This window comes from Pyrgilauda ruficollis, unplaced genomic scaffold (assembly GCF_017590135.1).
Source record: "Pyrgilauda ruficollis isolate IOZ18807 unplaced genomic scaffold, ASM1759013v1 scaffold53, whole genome shotgun sequence".
Lineage (NCBI taxonomy): Eukaryota > Metazoa > Chordata > Aves > Passeriformes > Passeridae > Pyrgilauda > Pyrgilauda ruficollis.
In genome coordinates this window covers 2,305,875-2,311,692 of record NW_024526933.1, presented here as the reverse complement: position 1 = coordinate 2,311,692, position 5,818 = coordinate 2,305,875, and positions in this window count along the sequence as shown.

The window sequence follows — 5,818 nt, the reverse complement described above, 5'->3', positions numbered from 1 at the left end:
AAATAATTCCTCACCTCACTCACAGTCTCTAACCTTATCATGGGAAATGCTTTCCAGCATGTCAGCTTGCACTTTAGACACTCCAGCTCCAAGAGACAGATTTGTCTTTCATGCTATGCAACTGTTTACAATGGTTTGCAGAAGCACAAACATCATAATCAAACTGAAAGATTTATACTTCTCTGAACTTTACTACAGTTTCTGTCTCAAAATAGAAATGCTGGCTCATTAAATGAAAACAAAATGTGATTTCAAATATTAAATAGTATGTGGAATCCTACCCACATCTTCTTTGAAATCCATTAAAATGCTTTCACTGTGATCTGTAGAGTACTGATGGGCAGTAAAAAATTTATTTTGGTCAGAGGAATCTTAAAATACTGATTGGATTTACAATTTCCAACTTGTTAGAATAAAATTTTAAATTAGGACAGTCAGGAAATGGTAAATACTTTTGAGGTTTTTTTAATATCTTTCTTAGTATAAGGAGGAAAAAACACCAATTACCTTTATATTTTAGACAAACATCAATACAATGTGAAAATTATTCTATATTGGTAAACTTCTATATCAGCAATTCATGATGATACTTCCCTGCATACTCCCACTATTTCCCTCGGTTAGCTTTCAAATCTCCCAAAACACAGAAATTACTACCTGCCAGAAATCAGGAAGAGACATTGAGTAATGTATCAGAAATCAATCAAAGTTTAGAATTTTAAGCATGTGAGTTACACAATGGTCAAAGCTTCAAAGCTGACTTCAAACTCAGTATTTTAACTGTATTTAAAAAAAAAAAAAAAAAAAAAAAAAAAAAAAAAAAAAAAACAAAAAAAAAAACACCAACAAGGTAAAAGAAGAAGGGTTAGAACTCTTTTTTTCCCCACACAAAAAAATGCCTTCATCAAAAAACCTCACAGAAAATCAGTATAGCTTATGAGAAACCCTAACCCTGAAGTAATGGAGGACCCCCACCCGGTCTTTCTTGCAAGGCAAGCAATCCCTTGCATCATTTCCCAACTCTTGTGACTAGGTGAGACATTGAGATGCAAACGAAGTCGTCTCTGCCTTGTGGGCCAGCAGAGAAGCTGGAATGTGGTTTCTTATCTAGCACTTGGGTGAGGAAATGGTGATTCTGGTAGATCACAAGACCACTGAAAACAAAGAAGTTCAGAAGGATTGTGTCACTGCTCCTCAGCCATCTCCCAGGTCTTCGGAACACTCACAGAACTCTGTCTGGGTTCCCTAGAAGCAAATCCTGCTTCCTTTTCTAACCTAATAATGATGCAAATAACCTCATTATGGGTTATGCTCCAGCTGAAACAGTTTGAACCTTATATTTTACTAGGGAGAATCCAAAGAAAAGATTCTTAAGAGGCTACTTATGAACAAACGTTGTTAATCCCAGAGAGACATTATAAACTCAGGAGCCACCTCAGTTCTGTGGTGAGGAATGCCTAGGCTGGGGGAGAAAGTTGGTTATTTTCATGGAACTGCATGGAAGAAGAGAAATCACTCATGTTTATTTGGTAGTCTTTTCCCCAAGCATGCTCAAATCAATTTAGGTAAAAAATATCTGCAGTTCCTAAAACTTTTCAGAGTGTACCACTAATAATAAATATTAAAGCAAACAGCGTAGGGATATCCCTACTGTAATTGTTTTCTCAAATCCTCCCAGCTTTCTGAAGCAGTCACTCTGGTTTTGGAAATTTACAATGCTTTTTTCCTGCAAGAAGAACATTTACTATAAGGTAGAAGAAAATCGTGATTCTTTTTTAGAAAAGAAAGTTGGCCTGTATTTTTTGAAGTTTCATTTTTCCAAAGACAAATATGACTGGCATTTCTTACACACAAATCAGACTCTGGGATGTAAAATGAGCACAGTGTTCTCTGCAATGCAACTCTGATTTTCTAAACCGAATCAATTTTTCGCTAAACAGAAGTACATATGAATTTTCAGATTTGTTTCTATTTTCTTTGGTTTTTTGTCGTTTTGTTTTATTTTGTTTTGTTTTAGTAGCATCTAATGGAAGCTGGTCAGTAAAAGCTTGGTATGAATTACAGTAATTTGCATTTTAGGTTATAAACACTGAAATAGATCTTAACTGAGGCCATACTCCTATAGGAATCTATTTTTAAGCCATAGTGTAGTGTGGTGAAATGACAGAAATTAAATTGTAAGCTAGAGGACTTTAATGTTTGTATAAACAAACATGGTCACATGCATAGCTTTTTAAGTAAGCCAGTTCAATATTTTTATTTCAGGAATAAAAATCCTGAATTTAGTCTCAATAGTAATTGAGATCTCCAGCACTTTCAATAAATGAAATAAATGTCCTACCTTTGCTATTCAGATAAAATGGCATGCAAACAAGCCACTTGTTTTTACTTCAGTAAAGATCATGGCTCATGAGTTATCTCGAGATTGCTGGTCTAGGGGAGCTGCTTGTTCACACAGTCTTGTCACAGTTGAGTGTGACATAGCTTATTCTGTTTACATTGCTCAGATGGTTTTCACATATTGCCAGCCTCCTGTAGCTTGGCCAGTCAATTGCCATTACAAAGGAGCTTAGCTTTTCTGATTGCTGGGCTGTCTTCTAGCAGATACAGACTGGTCCCTTCCTCTGTGTATTTGTACCAGGAGAACCAACGGCAAGGATTTAAAAGTAACAAAAAAGTTTCTAAAGTCCTGGATTCCAATAAGTAGATTGGTTCCAAAGGGGGAGAGAGCATTGTGCTGCACATCTGTGATACAGCAACTTGTGCAGTACCAACCACACTTTGTACCTGCAGCAGCACATCTCATGTTGATTAGATCTGTCCCTGGAGATTCAAAGCTGAATTGACTCCTTCAGCTTCAGGGGCAACACACTGCTATGCAAGTTCTTTGCACTATTTAGAAATGTATAGACTCTGTTATCTGGTAACTTGTAGGGCCTGATAGCTGCAGTGTAGTTGGCAAACGTTTTGGCTGTTGCAATGGTGACATGACTAGTTATTAAAAGGTGTTGTTGCTGCATCTTAGAAGAGTGGTATGCCTTTGGCAAAATACCTAGAGTTTTGCATATATAGAGTTCCTCAAAAGCTGGTTTTTTTAAAAAAACAATTTGGAATGTTATCCTCTGAAATAGAGAGATTTAAAGTAATGGACAAGTGTCTTCCTTCCAAGTTTTGATCTTCGGATCATTGCAGACACAACACTGATTACTGTGATTAGCACGGCAAGCTGTGTCTCTTCTGGACTGGATGGCTTCAACTGAGCTTTTAAGCAGAGGAACTGAAGGAGCTCTTGATTTCACCCCTTCTCTCTGCTAACATAGAAGGAGTGCATTGCTCAGTCCCCGCGGAGAGGTTTACATTATAGCAAAGGCTGCTACGGCTGGTGTGACTGCAGCATACTGTCACAAGGCTGCACAGTTAGATGGAAAATTACTTCTATCACTATCTGCCCAGTTATTACCTGTAACTGCTACCACTGACCCTCTGTTCACTTCAGCAGATCATCACCACACTGGGCTTACAGTCTGGCTCGTGAATACATCGTGGTGCACAGGCAGGAGCAGCAGGGACAGTAACAGAGGGATGCCTAGTAGCTGTGTAACATGGTGTTTTTACCTTGAAATAATGAACAGCTGCTGCAACATGACTGTCAGTGTTCACATTGATGCGTTATAATAAAATTCTCAGAGAGGAAATGTGCATCCAGGAGTTGGAGGTGGTTCTAGTTCAGCTTCCTATCACAGGTTTCTTAATGGCCACTCTTGTGATGACCAAATTCTGACCATGGCTGTTGCTGTGCTGATTTCCCTTGCATATGCTTACATTTTTCCACCTGGGCTCTCAAATGTCCTTAGCAAAATAACTAGGGAATTGATATATCCACACAACCCTTATGACTCAGTACAAGCCTAAGTCAACATGCTGAAAGTATTCCTGTCTCTTTCAAGGATTTCAACAAATTCTCAGCTAAGTTTTCCCTATGTACAGTTGTTAAATAAACTGGTAGGGTGAATTTATCTTTGTATTGAAATAGTATTTGACTCCTCTGTGTGTGTGTGTGTGTGTGTGCGCATGTGCCTGCGTGTGTGCACCAAGAGTGTTCAGGAGGAGAGAATAGCACAGTGGTATCATATGTTAGCTGACTGCATGGTAACTTCCCCAAAGAGACAAGACCTCATATCATCTAGAAAAGCATCAGTTTGTCTTCATGCATCTCAGGGCACATTACGGAACAGCAGACATGTGACTTATGGTGCAAGACCTTCTGTAATTTAGACATTACCTCCTGTCATGCCAGCTAAACATCTTGTCCTTTAAGACAAAAAACTTCTTGTCCATAGTTCATTGATAATTTATTTGTAGTCTTTGAATGCTCAGTCAATACTAGATACAATTGCATAAACAAAGCTGACTTAAACAGGACTGAGAAATCCAATTGCACAAAAAAAAAATCAGCAAAAAGCTGTTAAGTGAAATATTTTCAAATGCCACACATCTCAAAAAACCCCCAAAACCCACTAAATCCCTTATTATAAATTAATTAACTAGATGATGTTATATCTAAGTCTCCTGAGGTATTTAAATGTGAATTGATTATGAAGTGAAAAGTTTTATGCTGGAAAGATACAAATACACAGAGAACTTGCAAAAGTACTTGAAAAAGACAAGACAACTCCTCCAATATATATGTATGTATTTGGGTCTGTCAAGTTTCCTCAGGCCAAAGAATGCTCCTGAGATTATCTGGGTAAAGAAACATGTATTGCTTGTTTTAGCAATACGCTGTGTGTCTTAAGACATCAAAAAAGTGAGAAGTACGTATCATATGATTTCTTCCTTTTCACTGTTGTGTAACAGTCTGCAAACCCAGATTTTTACACTAACTATATGTTCTAAAGTTTATAAGCTACAGCCATCAGCAGTGCTGCCTCTACAAGGATTTAAGGGTGAACCTCACACAACCTGCAGTTATTCTACTACTGTAGACAAGTTCCCTGTTAAAAATCAAAGTTTGTCTACCACTGCTTACATGAAAACCAAGTCTATTCCACTAGTATCTCATCTGTGCAGCAACTCCTGATGTCAACAGTGTTTTCCAGTAGGTATTACTGGATGTTATGTACATAAACACTAGCCACCACTGGTGTTAAAACACCTTTTACCAAACTTGGGCCCAGAAGCAGAAAAATAAAAAACGGAAAACAAAAAACCAAACCAAACCAAAAACAAAACACCAAAACGCCAAAACAAAATACCCAAAGAAAAAACAACACAGCAATTTTCAGATACTAAAACATGGGGGAATAAAAGGACTTTCCTGGAAATGTTTCTGGCAGCAGTGTCACCGCCATGCTGCTGCTCCCAGTGGGAGACACTTTGCCGGGTGCCAGCCTGATGGAAATGGCCCTGCCGGCTGTTGCCCCCTGGCAGAGGTGCAAAGGCAGCATTTGCCCCCGCCACGAGGAGCGGGCCGGGGCACGCAGGGCCAGAGACACCGGGGCAGCACGGGAGCCGCCGCAACAGCCTGACCCGAGCAGGAGCCCTCAGCGGAGCACACGGACGGCGCTGGGGCTGCCAACACCCCGCCATTCGTGTCTCTTTGCCTCCAGACTTAGTTTTTCCTTCTTTCTGCCCATGTTAAGGCCCTCCGGGTTAAATTCCACCTGCGTGCTGCCACTATCTCCGGCCCCACAGTACTCGGAGCAAATACTTGGACAAACATTGCCCAACCCAGCGGCTCCGGCGCTAGGGAGGGCCCCCAGGGAGACCCCGCACCGCCCCCGGGCGCTCTGGGCCCCGGCCCGGGGGTGATGCGGGC